Genomic DNA, 15861 nt, shown 5'->3' on the forward strand with positions numbered 1-15861 from the left:
GTGGTTTTGGACCATTACGTCTTGCCTGTGGTACTTTTAATTTACTAAGTTGTTTTTGGAGTTTAGCAATTTCATTATCCTCACCCAGTTGTTGGTTTCAATAAATTTTGAGGTGATGCACTAAGTTTCGTCTAAATCTGGGCTCATCTCCGGAGAGAGGAGGTCAGGGTGAGCTTTAAGAGTGGTCTGTACTGGTTGAGGGAGACCTGCCAGGATCGCAGTCCTGAACATAGCCTCCTCCTAACCAGAATGTCCAGGGTTTCCAGCAGTCGATTCAGTCCAAAGTTTAATAAACTTAGTCAAGTCCTCAAGTGGGTCGTTTAACATAGGGGAAAGAAGTGGGTGCGGCTATAACAGGAGTGGGGAACCTCTCTCTGATAGCTGCGGCCAGACGCTCGAAGTGTGCTCTTAATATGGTTCCATTGGGTATGTTAAGCATACCCGCAGTTGTCTCGATTTCTCGTTGTTCAATACTAGTGCATGATCTAGATGCTGCTTGTCTCCAGTGTCCCATGCAGAGTGTATACCCCTGTAAAGTTTCCACAAAACTAGACAGCCATGCATTACCACTAGAAGAGAGACGAGGCAAGTTAGCAGTAAGACAATCAACATCTTTAAGATCAAACAGCTCGTATATTGGACCTGCTGGAGCCTCTACCGTAGGCATCATTGTAAAGCAAAGCAAAGCAAATTTAATTGTATAGGCATTTTAAAACAAAGACATAAAACCTTTACAACAGGATAAAAACAATAAGAAAGACAATTAAAACCGCATACAGTGCAAGTAATATGATCAAAAAGTGGATGTATTCTAAAAAGCCTGAGAAAAAAAGAGTTTTCAATCTTGTAGTGTTTTGTTTGCTTGTTATATAATAATATGATATACATACATTTTCTTTCACGCTTATCCTCATGAGGGTCGTGGGGGGTGCTGGAGCCAATCCCAGCTGTCAACGGGCAGGAGGCGGGGTACACTCTGAACTGGTTGCCAGCCATTCGGAGGGCACATACAGACAGACAACAGTCCCATTCCCAATCACACCTCGGGGCAATTTTGAGTGTCCAATTAATATTGCGGTTTTTTGGGATGTGAGAAGAAACCCATATAGGCACGGGGAGAACATGCGAAATCCACACAGGCGGGTCCGGGATTGAACCCGGGACCTCAGAACTGTGAGGCCAACGCTTTACCAGCTGATCCACCGTGTTGCCATAATATATAATAATACTAATAATATCGTCGTCGTGCGAGAGGACGCTTCGCGTCAAATCAATAAGACCATTTTCACAAACCCCCCTTCAGTGCCTCTGTCTGTGTGTGTGTGGTGAACTTACGTGTGATTCGGGGCGTGTGCGTGTTCGATGTGCCTCCTTCTGCATTTTTGCAGTCCTTCACTCGCGTCCACATATCAAATACACTTTTTTTCACTTTACCTTCGTTCAACTTACCATTACCATTTTTCTTCAACGTTGGCATCGATGTCACCGTCACCATCATTAAATGCATAGTATGCCTTTCTCTGTTCACCTCTTTAAATTCCATGAGCCATTGTTTAATGTCTTTCATAGTCTTTTACATTTATATTTATATTATATTTACATAGTCTCTGTCAATTTCCTATAACTTCATCATCAGTTTGTCCCATTCGTGAATTTTACCCAAATTGTGCTTTTGCCATTGTTTTAATGCAAGCTTCCTTTCTTATATCTTGTTTCTTTTGTCAACATTAGGCACCATTTGTCACTCATTTTCAATGTACATTTCATCTTTAGTTGGTTTATATTCAGCACATTCATGATCAAATTCACCATCCATGATTATTTATGTAATTTAGTGGTCACTCTTCTTTGACTTAACCCAACTGAATTCCTATCGTGCAACAAATTAGAAAGCCTATACTATTTTTTTTTTTCGTACGCCACCTTGCGACATCCCAGGCTCAAACCGACGGCAAACCCTCTTTTTTAAGGGATCCCATCCCCCGTAGGTGTAACAGGTAAACCTCACAGTGCAATTGTACGTCTACAATATACGTCAGCTACGCTGGGATATACAACTTCTCTCTTATTCTCTTATAACTCGTATGAGGCATGACCAATCTGATACCAATGACTTCTCATATTTAGGCAGCTCAATATGCAGAATTCGACAGTAAACAGGCTTCTGCTTACCTTTGGATTTGGTCGCGACCTGGAGAAGTCAGAAATACAGACGACCACCCTTGACTTGCCTTTTAACACTCCTGTGTTTCTCATATGTCTGTCTTTATTTCATCTATCGACGGCCACCTCCCTCGACTTAAGGCCGGGGTCACCAAGAAATAGTAGGGATTTGCGAGTTTGGACCCTACGCGTGTTTGCTGATCGAGGAAGAGATAACCAATGATGAGACAAAGTTAACAGCAAATGGAATTATTACAAAGGAATGTGCAATACAGACTTCCGGGTCTTATCTAGGTATCTGCCACACACGAGACGTGTGTCTTCTGGCAGGATAGCCCAAGAGGAAGACAAGAGCTGTCCGGTTTTTATATGTATGGGTCCATGGTAAAAGTGGCCTGGGACGGTTCTGCCGCGCTGAGCCCATCGTCGTTTTTTTTTTTGTTGTATGGTTGCTCGTATGAGAAACTATGAGCAATAAGTTGTGCGTCACTGTTTTGCGTGTACAAGGTTAGTTTATTATCACACCAAAAAAGAAGATGATAACGTATTACACAGTCTAAGTTGGTATATTTTCACAAGCAAGGATTTCAATGAACGAAATCAGTTTAAAAATGGTGTCAAATTAATTTGAGAGCAATAGCTGGTCTTAACTTGCTTCACCATCAATGTAATTTCACGTACTGAACTGATGCCATAACCAAACAGCACCCACACCCATCCAAACCCCATTTTAGTCACAATTTTTCCAAGATGTCATGAGCAAAGCCGCAAAAGTTTTTAATGAAAATAGTATACTGTTATATGTCTTGTGGTTTTGTTGGGAAACTAAATGCTTAAAATACAATAGCAAAAGGGGTGGATGGTTCTGTTTACTGGACTGATATGGGTGTTTGAGCATGTAGACGTTTGTGAATGTGAACCGATTTTTAATGTATTTATTTATTTATTATATTCACAGGTGTGCATGTAAATGGTGCATTCCTATGCAAACAACAGAAGAGTTTTTGTTGCCATGAGAGTCAACATATTCACCAGAAAATGGCAGTCACAATTCCAGGAACAGTATAGGCAGCGACTGAATTTTCCACAACAGTAAGTAAGAGCTACAGTATTTTGGAAAAAAAAAAAAACTTCTCATAATCAGCCCAACTTTTTGCCATTTACATTCATCCATCCATTTTCTTCATCGCATCCTCACAAGGGTCATGGGAGTGCTGGAGCCTATCTCAGCTGTCATCAAGCAGAAGGAAGTGGAGATCCCGACTGGACATCCCGGAGAAAACACACGCAGGCACGGGGAGAACATGCAAACTCCACACAGGTGGGCCAGGATTCAACCAGAGTCCTCATAATTGTGAGGCCAACGGTTTATAGCTGCTCCTCCATGTCGCCCTACTAAAAGCAGCATTTGTCCAATCTAACAGTCCCATTATGGAAAATTGTCATATATTCTTTTTTTTCAGGTTAATGCGACATACTTGATGTTGGGAAATTTTTGGCAGTAATAACCCCATGGCACTTTCATCGTGCTGTGTGTCAAAGATTCGTGACACATTTCCTGATTCTGAGGGCCAAGAGTACACAGGATTTAAATGGTCTACATCCTAATTTTGTTTTTCTTTGTGTAAATGTTGATGTATATGAAGTAAACATACACCACAGAAGTAGCATCATAGCATTTTTATTTAACTGTACGCTTATATTTTGTATAAATGTTACATAACATTAGCACAGAATTATTTGGTCTTTCAAGAAGAGTACTTTGACAACAACTGAGGTTGAAATACATGTTGTCGGAAAGATGTATTCCGTCATGAATAGTCACTTCAGTCTGGCAACTTTTGGAATGGACCAAAGATGGAGATTCAGCATCTTCTGGTTCGATGTCAACCTCTTGTGCAGAAGATGCTTCCTGCAACATCTGTAACTAACAGAAAAATAAGGTTCAAAGTTTATAAAATAAGAAAAACTGTATTGATGAAACAGTGGACTAGCTGGTAAAGCATTGGCCTCACAGTTCTGAGGACCCACTTCGATCCCAGCCCTGCCTGTTTGTTTGCATGTTTGCATGTTCTCCCCATGCCTGCGTGAGTTTTCTCAGAGCACTCCGGTGTCCTGACACATCCCATAAACATGCATTAATTGCTGACTCTAAATTGGCCCTAGGTGTGATTGTGAGTGGTGCTGTTTGTCTTGATGTGCCCTGCGATTGGCTGGCAACGAGTTCAGGGTGTACCCTGTCTCCTGCCCGTTAACAGCTGGGATAGGCTCCAGCACTCTCCACAACCCTCGTGATAAGCGGCAAAGTAAAATGGATGGATGTATTGATGAAGCACAGGTTTATTTCATTCTATATAATGGTTCACAAATTGTTTTTGATAACAGGTGTCCTGTGAGTGACTAGTATGTAATACTGCTTGTTTTGTTATATAATATTTTTTTGACAATTAAAAAACTGCTTAAGTAATATTTTATTAAAATTAAAAAAACTGCAACAAAATTAATAAATGAAAAAAAAAGGTTTGTATCCATTGTCCATTTTCTTAGCCACTTATTCTCACGAGGGTTGCAGGAGTGCTGGAGCTTATCCTACCTTTCAACGGGCAATTGGTAGGGGGCACCCGGAGCTGGTTGCCAACCAATTACAGGGCACATTGAGACTAACAGCCGCATTCAAAATCACATATAGGGCCAATTTAGATTCTCCAATGTTTTTGGGATGTGAGAGGAACCTCACTCAGGCATGGAGAGAAAATGCAAACTACACACACGGAGGGCTGGGATTGAACACAGGTTCTCAGTACTGTAAGAGCAACGCTTTCCAACTGTTCCTCCGTGCTTCCATTTCTACACATTATCCTTTTTTCTAGTTCCGAATGGTCATTTTTCAGTATTTGCGGTAAAATATTTTTCGCAAAGTACGACGTGTGCTTCTATCATTCAACCATGTAAACAGTGTTCATGGTTTTCAGGAAATAAAAGATTATCAACATACCTCTGCAGCTTGTCTTTTAACAAAAGGTCTTTGCAGTTTTGGTCCTTTGTGTAGGGGTGCCCTACCTCGAGCTGACACTTTATCGTGGTGGAGGGGTTTGTGTGTCCCGATGGTTCTAGGAGCTAAATTGTCTGGGGGTTCATGCCCCTGGTTGGGTCAGCCATGGCAAACAGGTCCTAGGTGAGGGACCAGACAAAGTACGACTCCAAAACCCCCTATAATGACTACAAAAATTGGATCTTGGTTTTCCTTGCCCGGACGTGGGTCACTGGCGCCCCCCTCTGGAGCCATGCTTGGAGGTGGGGCTCGAAGGCAAGCGCCTGGTGGCCGGGCCTGCACACATGGGGCTCGGCCGGGCACAGCCCGAAAGCGTAACATGGATCCCCTTCCCATGGGCTCACCACCTGTGAGAGGTTCCATTGCGGCAATGTGCAATGTGAGCTGGGTGGTGACCAAAGGCTTGGCGATCTGATACCCGGCTACAGAAACTAGCTCTAGGGACATGGAATGTCACCTCTTTGGCAGGGAAGGACCCCGAGTTGGTGCGTGAGGTCGAGAAGTTCCGACTAGATATAGTCCGACTTGCCTCGATGCACCACTTGGGCTCTGACACCACTCCTCTTGAGAGGGGTTGGACTCTGTTCCACTCTGGAGTTTCCCACTGGGAGAGACGCTGAGCAGGTATGGGTATACTTATTGCCCCACGGCTCGGAGCCTTTATGTTGGGGTTTACCCCAGTAGATGAGAGGGTAGCCTCCCTCTGTTTGTACGTAAGGGGGGAAGGGTCCTGACTGTTGTTTGTGCTTCTGTACCAAACAGCAGTCCAGAGTATTCACCCTTTTTGGACTCCTTAGAGGGAGTGCTGGAGAGCGCTCCCTCTGGCGACTCCATCAATCTGCTGGAGGACTTCAATGCCCTTTTGGGCAATGACAGTGAGACCTGGAAGGGCGTGATTGGGAAGGAACCCCCTCCCCCCCCCGATCAGAACTTGAGTGGTGTTCTGTTACTGAGACTGACTGGCAGACTGGGGTGGTGGTCCCCCTTTTCAAGAAGGGTGACCGGAGGGTGTGTTCCACCTATAGAGGGGTCACACTCCTCACCCTCCCTGGTAAGGTCTACTCAGGGATACTGAAGAGGAGGGTCCGACGGGAAATCGAGTCTCAGATTCAGGAGGAGCAATGTGGTTTTCGTCCTGCCCGTGGAACAGTGGACCAGTCTACATGTGTTTTGTGGACTTGGAGAAGGCATTCGACTGTGTCCCTCGGGGAGCGCTGTGGGGGGTTCTTCTGGAGTATGGGGTACCGAATCACCTGATATGCACTGTTCTGTCCCCGCATGACCGCTGTCAGAGTTTGGTCTGCATTGCTGGCAATAAGTCGGACATGTTTCCGGTGAGAGTTGGACTCCGCCAAGGCTGCCCTTTGTCACCGATTTTGTTCATAATTTTTATGGATAGAATTTCTAGGCGCAGCCAAGGTGTAGAGGGTGTCCGGTTTGGTGGCCTCAACATCACATCTCTGCTCTTTGCAGATGATGTAGTTCTGTTGGCTTCATCAAGCTATGATCTCCACCTTTCACTGGAGCGAATCGCAGGTGAGTGCGAAGCGGCTGGCATGAGAATCTGCACCTCCAAACCCGAGACTATGGTCCTCAGTCAGAAAAGGGTGGTGTGCCCTCTCCAGGTTGGGGATGAGAGGCTTTCCCAAGTATCTTTGGGTCTTCTTCACGAGTGAGGGAAATATGGAGAGGGATATCGACAGACAGATCGGTGCAGTGTCTGCAGTGATGCGGACTTTGTATTGGTCCATTGTGGTAAAGAGGGGGTTAAGTCGAAAGGCAAAGCTCTCAATTTACCAATCTACGGTCCTACCCTCACCTATGGGCATGAACTGTGGGTCGTGACCGAAAGAACAAGATCCCAGTTACAAGTGGCCGAAATGAGTTTCTTCCGCAGGGTGTCCAGGCTCTCCCTTAGAGATAGGGTGAGAAGCTCGGTCATCCGGGAGGGGCTCAGTGTCGAGTCGTGACTTTTTTGCACTATGAGAGGAGCCAGATGAGATGGCTGGGGCATCGGATTCGGACGCCTCCTGGACGCCTCCCAAGTGAGGTGTTGCGGGCATGTCCCACTGGAAAGTTACCCCGAGGACGACCCAGGACACGCTGGAGAGACAATGTCTCTCGGCTGGCTTGGGAACGCCTCGGGCTCCCTCCGGAAGACCTGGAAGAAGTGGCTGGGGAAAGGGAAGTCTGGGTATCCCTGCTGAAGCTACTTCCCCCGCGAGCCATCCCCGGAAAAGCAGTAGATGATGGATGGATGGATGTGTGCCGGTGCTCAGCTTTCCGAAACGTGTTCAGATTAAATGCTCACTGCACGTGAATTTGGTTTGGAAAAATTAGCCCTATTCATTTGCACAAAGCTTACCCACTGTCTTCTGAGGCTTCGGTCTTTGTAAAAATAATGCACACTGTGACCAGAATTATTCATGCTACAAAACTGAACCACACTTGTGTTCAACATTGTTATGGATTGGTTTTAGCTCACAATCACTGAGGAATTTTCAAAACCAGCGAGTCTGGTGCTCATGTAAGTCGCACCGCCGTCCACCGTGAGTGACATCAGAGGCTCCGCCCCTGAAATTAGTCGTTTTTCTTGTGATGGAAACTAGGTCAAAGTTCGCTGGCTTTAATTCAAAACCGTATTTTTGGGAAAAATCAAAGAGGATACGTATTTTATGGTACAACTGAACATATATTTTCATCTAGGTAAGATCATTTGGATTAGACATTACACATTACCCTTTATGTTGGAGTTTTTGTCACTGACCTTTGCCAGTTCATTGCATTGTGTTACTGTGTGTGGACACTGCTTCTGGAATAGAGCCACGCCTAATATCATGCCGTTGTCTGGATGTCCTGCATTTGGGTCCGCCGCCGTACCGCTGATCCCTGACAGAACGAACTGGCCAGTACAGGACCCAACAGGGAAGACACGGCGTCGCTGGCCATGCCGCCTGCCTGAAGACTAAGCATCTCCTATCCAGGTGGGCTCTGTTTTGTTGTTTCCACCTACCACGTCGTCTGCACCACCCGAGTGTCCTGATTATTCCCCAACCACGACCCGCTCACCACCACATGTCTTGCTGGACTCAGATTTTTCAGATTACGAGGAACACTTATATTTATATGGCTGGCTGCCTGATTCTGACTCAGACAATGACTCTGATTTTCCTCTCCCGGGGATTGGTCCCAGTCAGTTTGTTTTGCCAACCTATTCTTCCAGCCCCGAGTGCCTTCGCCCTGTGCGTCCAAGTCCTCTTCCTCTAAACCTTTTTGGGGAATCCGTTTGGCCATCTATCCAGGTCCTCCGCAAGGTGGCAAGAGGAGACGCCCAAGTAGGGTGTGGCTCTGTGACCAAGCCACAGCCGACAGCCGCCCACGCTTCACCAGCGACCAAGCCACAACGACCTATCGCTTTCGCCCCAGCAAGCCTCAGATGACGTCCAACCGTGTCACACCAGCGACTGAGCCTCAGCTGACGTCCAACCCTGTCACACCAGCGACTGAGCCTCAGCCGACCTCCGCCGCTACTCCAGTGATGACCAAGCCACAGCCAACCAATCCGGCAACCAACCCATCTACAGTCGGCTCACGTTCCTGTTTTGTCAGCGATGACCCCTCCATGGCTGCCTCATGTTCCTGTCCCGGCAGCAACCTGTCCACACCCGCCTGATGAATGTGCCTCAGCGGAGACCCGTTCACAGCAGCCTGACGACCGTATCTCGCATCTCGGTAGCGGATCGGTGGCTACCGCAGCGTGAGCATGGATCAGCAGCGAGTCTGTTGCTCGGCTGGTAATCTAATTCCCGCCGAACATGGTCCAAGAGGACCGCAAGTTCTGCACTCAGCTGCTCTATTTCCACCCGCATTTCGCGATAGAAGGCCTCAGGATCCTCAGATCGCTGCAACACGGGGGTCACGGACCCCTTCTCCCTCTGGGCCAGAAGCTTTGCGATCAACTCGGCGGTGTCCCCAGCGAAGTGCCCGGCAACGTCTCGCCTTTCCTGCTGGGTCCGGTTCTGCTTGGTGCGTTCTTTCATGAACCAAAGGTGCAGTGGTGGACCCACATGCAGGACTCCAAGACGACATGGTGTTAGGCGTGGTTTTATTCAAGATCAAGGTCATACACGGTATAGACGAGGATAGCTCAACACTACACATACTCTGAGTAGTGGAGAATCCAACTGGCATGGAACGCAATACACTGACACAAGGCAACGAATTGGCAAAGCCAGTGACAAAACTCCAAACTTAAAGCCCGGGTGTCATCCCTATCAACATTCCAAAAACAATGTGGAAACAAATAAGTCCACTAGGGCGCGCCTCTGTCCTGCATGTCACTTCCTGCTTCTTCTCAAAAACAAATCCCTCGAGAGAATTTTCATGGCGGGAGTTACAAAAAGCTGTATACGTCAAAATCATGTTTTGTGGTGAAAAAACACATGGGACCATATTGGCTGTGGGTTTTTCATTAATAATATACCAAAAATCATCCGTTTGACGACACTTGCACAATAAATACAAGGTCTAATTAGAGTCCACATGGAAAAGAGCTGTGGCCAGTGACAGGTGTCAGAGGTGTGGCCAGGCTATGCCCCTCTTGGCTGTGGTCCATTATTTATTTCCTTAGGGCGGTCCGCAAAGTAACAAACCAAGCAAACGTGATAGACAAAGCAACTGTAAGCAAGTGTGACAAACAAAGCAAATGCATGATGTCTTCTCCTGTAGAGTGCAGAATGTTCCTGATGCACCCCTGTGACATCCCTTCCTTCTCACTATTGTGATGTCACCTCCGTTCACTGTTGTGACGTACCCTCAGTTCCACCAATGTGCCTCTCTTAATTGCATCGCATTGTTTAATCACGTCTATCTATCGATCAAGCATTAAAAGCAAAACGAGAGCAAATATGAGATAACTTTATGTACATTTAATCCAATTAATCCAACAGTGCTGATGGTGCAACTGAGGTTTTTATCTTTGAGAAAAACATGGTGTTGTCTTTGTTTTTCCTTCTGCTTCAAAATTCCCCTTTACAAGGACATAAACCAGTCAACACAATGTCACAACCAGAACATGGGGTTGGACCCAAATACACAACTCGGGAGGCGCAGAGGCGGTTTGGGAAACGTCTTTATTCAGTCTAGTGTCGAGAACGCAACAGGCAGTCCACGGAAGCAGCAGTAATGAAATCGGCAGGCATTAAAGGCAGGTCAGTGGGCAGGCAGGAGTCGGTACATGTGAGAGCAAGAACAGTATCAGGAGAGTGCGGGAACGAGGCATGAGGCAACGATCTGGCAAAGGCCAGACCCTACATGTGGTCCTATGTGTATTGGCCGTGATTACGTGAAACGAGGCCCAGGTGTGCACCTCCACTGATTACTGGAGGTGCGTGCCGCGTCAGGGACCGGCAGGGCCATGACACAATTGCTAAACTCGACAGCTTGTGCCATATTGTCATCGGTGTCTTGTGCAAATTATTCCTCCCTAAAACAACGAGCAGTATCGTTGTCACCATAGGAAGCCTCACCATACAGAGGCACGCTTCTAACACTTCTGAAATTTTTCAAACCAACTTTTGCTTGCCGAAAAACCTCATCCTCAAAGGGGTGAATCCCTCCTTGCAGCTTGAGGTTTGTCAGCACTTTCTTGAACTTCTTCATCGTCACTGGGCCGTCTTTCTGCAATCCGCTGTCCACAGAGATAATGCAGCTTCCATTTGAACAAACCTCTTATTTCGCAGTCACCACATGTTTCACTTACTTAGTTATTGATGTGGTTTTGTGGATTTGATGTAGCACACCGTGTATTTATTCATGCCTTAATGGCATGCCACAAAGCGTAACTTCTGCTGTTTTTGATCAAAATCAAAAGTTTTACTTTTTCGTTGATTGTCATCATCTTCCTCATCTTCTTGAGCACTCCAGATAAAGGTTTTGCAACAGCACAGCACTTTGTCAAGTTTGTGAACATGAAAGTCTATTGCGTAGTCAACAGCATAGAAAATGGCGGAAAGGACAAGGGAAAAGGTGGAACGGAAGTTGCTGGGTGGGGCTTCGATGAAGCGCAGCCAATTAGCTCACAAGATAGATCCACTCATGCTCTCGATGGTTGATGTCGCAGCAGGGACCAATCATGTGCCTATTATCAATCCATCTTCCCGCAATAATGTAAGCCTGTTTTTTTTTTTTTTTTTGCGAGGGAACCCTGCATATAATTGTGTTACCACATTTGTGTTGAGGGTGCAATTTATCATCCATTTCTTGATGTAGATGTAGAACAGTATGAAGTTTTTTTTTAAATTAGCTGATTCGCTGAATGCAAAGGAAGTAGACTTACCCTGACAAACATTGTGATTAGTATAAATATGTCTGGTCTTATTCCATTTATCTTGATAGAAATAGCGGTCCAATTCTTTCTGCAGACGTAGTGTGGATTGAACTGCTTCTTGTTTGTGTGGTGTGTCGAACAAAGTTTTGTCTGAATCTTTTTTTAACATCTTCTTCCGCGATTGATGGACCTGTCTCTGATATTCAGTCTCTACCCGTGTTGTGCTGCTGTTAGCTTGTGAATCAGGCAGAGTGGTCGGGGTTATTCCAAGTATTTGCCCCCGCAAAACATCATCTAGACAAGTTGTAATTTGAGAAAAAAAATAGGTGATAAAGTTTATTTTTCCCAAGCATATTGGTTTTCAGATATTCTTAAATGGATAATACACACCTGTGTCATATCTGCTGAAATAAGATGAAGTCAAGGTTTCATCTGCCAATAAAACAAGTATTGTTAATCTATAGTTGTCTCAATGAATTGTAGAATATATGAGAAATGCATTGTACCTCTTCCAAGGTCAGACGAGTTGTAGTGGGTACCCCTGGTCTGCGTGTGTCCATCGGTGAGGTATGTTCCCATGTGTCACAATCTCAGTTTTTGAAGACTCTGAGAGGACCTGTTACTTTGGTGGTCAGTTGTAAATATTACACATAGAGGCAAATGATACTAACATGTGCATCAATTCATAGCATACACAAAGACACACACAAACTTGACTGCTTGTGGAGTTAAAAAAAAAATAATACTTGGTTTCTGAAACTAAAATTTACACTCAGTATTCTATCCTCAGAATAAACTTTATTGGCCAAGTATGGAAAAACACACAAGGAATTTGTCACCAATAGTCAGTGGCACTGTGAGGCCTCATAGCTCAGTGGTTAGAGCACTGGTTTGGTAAACCATGGGTTGTGTGTTCGTATCCCACTGGGGGCTCCACTCCCTGAGAAGTGTTGTGCCTTTTCTTTAAATAAATAAATTGTGCCAAACATATATATGCGCTGTTGCGACCCTGAAAGGGACAAGCCAAAAGAAACTTACCCAGTTGGTGGTACCGTATTACAACATACATGTTGACTACAAAGAACAGAACAAAATAACAAGAACAAAGAAACAAAAGACAGTCAATTGACAGGAAATTTTTTTCTGATAAGAACTCACAGTTCTTACAGTTCTCACAACTCTCAGTTGTGCAAGGATGCAATCTTCTGGCTTTTAGAACATTTGGAGTGCCCATTATGTAAACGCCTGCGCATACAGTCACATGTTTTTATCCTGTTCGCTGAGAATGTCGAGCTAAAAAATGAGACTATTATGTAAACTCTGTATCTTCACATGATACATAAAACAAATTGTTTCTAATCCATTTGAATATTTTATAATGCAGTTACACACGTCCAGTAGCATGAGGCCGTTAGGGACATAACACCTTTCCATCCAAATATGTGTTATTATAGGAGCCTTGAGACGGAAACAGTGGTTTTATGGGGTTACAATGCTTATATATTAAAAGACTCATTCAGGATGTAAGCTTCGCCACAATGAGGTTTTCAGATGATTTTTTTTATTCCCAAAATGAAGTTGTCAGATATATCCATCCATCAATTTTCTGAGCTGCTTATCATCCCGAGGGAGACGGGAGTGCTGGAGACTTTTTCAGCTGTCAACTGGCATTATACCCTTAACTGGTTGCCAGCCAATGGATAGGTTTCCATTTATGCCATCTTGTGTGTCATAGAGGTCAGAGAATACAGGTGATGGGTGAAGCATGAGGTTTTTTTCCATCATTAATTTATCCCATTGGTCTAAGGGTGGTGGTGACGTAATTGGAAACATATCCATTGCAGGGGGCATGGAGATAGACAATAGTCGCTGTCACCATCAGACCTGGGGCCAATTTAGAGTCTTCAATGAATGCATAATTTTGAGATGTGGGAGGAAACCAGAGTGCTCAGAGAAAACCCACGTAGGCACAGGGAGAACATACATTATCCACAGAGGCGGGGCCAGGATTTGAACCCCAGTCCTCACAACTGTGAGGCCAACGCTCTAACCAGTAGTCCCACCGTACCACTTAAAGGAAATATATACTCATGTAAATAAAACACTTAGATGGGGAAAAAGCCCAGCATAAACGGTGATAGAAATTACAGCAGCATGCCCGTGGTTACAAGATCAGCACAAATCCTCTCAATTCCTACTTTGTTATCTTTCTGTTAAAGATTCTCATAGCACAGACTGATGAGGAGCTGCACAGAATTCTCATTCCGCTGTCCCAATTGTGACTGAATAAACAAGTTGCCACGTAGCTGTGGATGAGTCTAATTGTAATCAGCTGGCAACTCTTACTACAGCTAATCAGTGCTTCTTCTTCTTCTTCTTCTTTTCCTTTCGGCTTGTCCCGTTAGGGGTCGCCACAGCGTGTCATCTTTTGCCATCTTAGCCTATCTCCTGCATCTTCCTCTCTAACCCCAACTGCCCTCATGTCTTCCCTCACCACATCCATAAACCTTCTCTTTGGTCTTCCTCTCGCTCTTTTGCCTGGGAGCTCCATCCTCAGCATCCTTCTACCAATATACTCACTCTCTCGCCTCTGAACATGTCCAAACCATCGAAGTCTGCTCTCTCGAATCTTGTCTCCAAAACATCCAGCTTTGGCTGTCCCTCGAATGAGCTCATTTCTAATCCTATCCAACCTGGTCACTCCGAGCGAGAACCTCAACATCTTCACTACAGCTAATCAGTGCAATCTTCCTTATCTGGAACGTAAACTATGGGAGAAAAAAATACTTTAACATTCTGGGGGGGAATGACTGCAATTTTGGAATCTGCATGCCATTTGTAGGTTTAATCAGCATAAAAATCTAACTTGGATCCCTCCTTCGCAAAAAAAAATAATAATTCTTCCCCAATGTCTTCCAATTACTTCAATAGCCACTAGATGACGCCTGTTACTCACACTGACCAGCCACAACCTTCAAACCACTTGCACAATACAATTCAATAGAGGTGTATATAATATTCTGCTTTTACAAAGACAATGGTGTTGTTTTTGTTCATTGTTGTAACTACTTATTTGAACCTTTTTTCCATGGAAATAATTTACAGGTACAGAAAATACTATCCATCCATCTATTTTTTAGCTGCTTATCCTCACAAAGGTCGTGGGGAGTGCTGGAGCCAATCCCAGCTTTCAATGGGCAGGAGACAGTTTTAGAAACGTCAACCTACCATGCATATTTTTTCGTGGCTGTGGGAGGAAATCGGAGTACTTGGACGTGCATGGGTATGGGGAGAACATGAAAACTGCACACTGGTGACTGTAGGTGGTAGGTAGGTCGGTAGGTAGTCAATCAGTCAAGAGTCTTTAAAGAAGTGTACTGTGAATGGTGTGCTTGTTTACATTTAGGTAGCTATTTCGCTTGACAAGTCTGTTCAAAGTTGCCCATTTAGTGAGGCTTCAAGTACACACAAATAATTCAGGTTACTGACACCATTCTGTCACTTGTGTGCCGTACATTACCAAGAATATGGCAAATTTTTTTGTACTGTGTATAAAAGTTATTCCTGTCAGTTGACAGCTGCTAAAGTAACTAAAACATTATTTTTTCTAACTTCATTACTTTTGAAATCAAGTAATCAGTAAATGAACTAATTAATTTTTCAAGGTATCTGTGGCACACTGTTTGTTATTAAATGACTGTCAATAAATAAAGCAAATAAACATTTGTTTTGGATTCATGATAGAGGTCATAATTTGTTTTATTAAACTATATATTTTTATTTACAAACTCTAAATGACATTTTGTGAGGACAGTATTTTTGTTTTGTTTAAAATTTGTTTTTAAGTGTGACAGTATTATCACATGTAGCTAGACCAAACTCAATAAATTGACCTTTGACACAATTAAAATATTGAGTAGATGGTGATTGTGTGCCATCAAGATACAACGCATGTGATAATACCACCCCTTACAGATCTTTTTACCTCACCAATTAATCCGGTTAAAATAATGGGTGGCACCAGAGTAGTCTACCTCCAGGCCAAGGAAAATATTTGTATTTTCACCATTTGTGGCAACATTGTATGAAGGTAATCTTCTGAACCTGGGTAACATAAAGGCACCACAATTTGATCACTTATTTTGTATTTGATTCTATTGTACCGTATTTAATTTTATGTTGATTTTACTGATCTCTGTTTCAGTAGCTTGAAAAACCTGTATATAGTGTTTTTTTGTTTTTGTTTTTTGTCACGGGCATGGGAGGTGTGAGGAATTCATGTGCCTTGAGAGCCTGAAAGTCAGACAAGCTTAACGAC

General features: G+C 44.2%; 1 long non-coding RNA gene across 1 annotated transcript; it reads right to left on the minus strand.

Moving 5' to 3' along the window:
• Positions 1-3952: 3952 nt before the first annotated feature.
• On the minus strand, positions 3953-15628 carry LOC133502465 (uncharacterized). Its single transcript, XR_009795485.1, has 3 exons — positions 12050-15628; positions 11934-11975; positions 3953-4084 (listed from the first exon to the last, which is right to left on the minus strand). It is a non-coding gene; the product is annotated as an uncharacterized LOC133502465 (long non-coding RNA).
• Positions 15629-15861: the final 233 nt, after the last annotated feature.

This window comes from Syngnathoides biaculeatus, chromosome 6 (genome assembly GCF_019802595.1).
Source record: "Syngnathoides biaculeatus isolate LvHL_M chromosome 6, ASM1980259v1, whole genome shotgun sequence".
In the NCBI taxonomy this organism is placed as follows: Eukaryota; Metazoa; Chordata; class Actinopteri; order Syngnathiformes; family Syngnathidae; genus Syngnathoides; species Syngnathoides biaculeatus.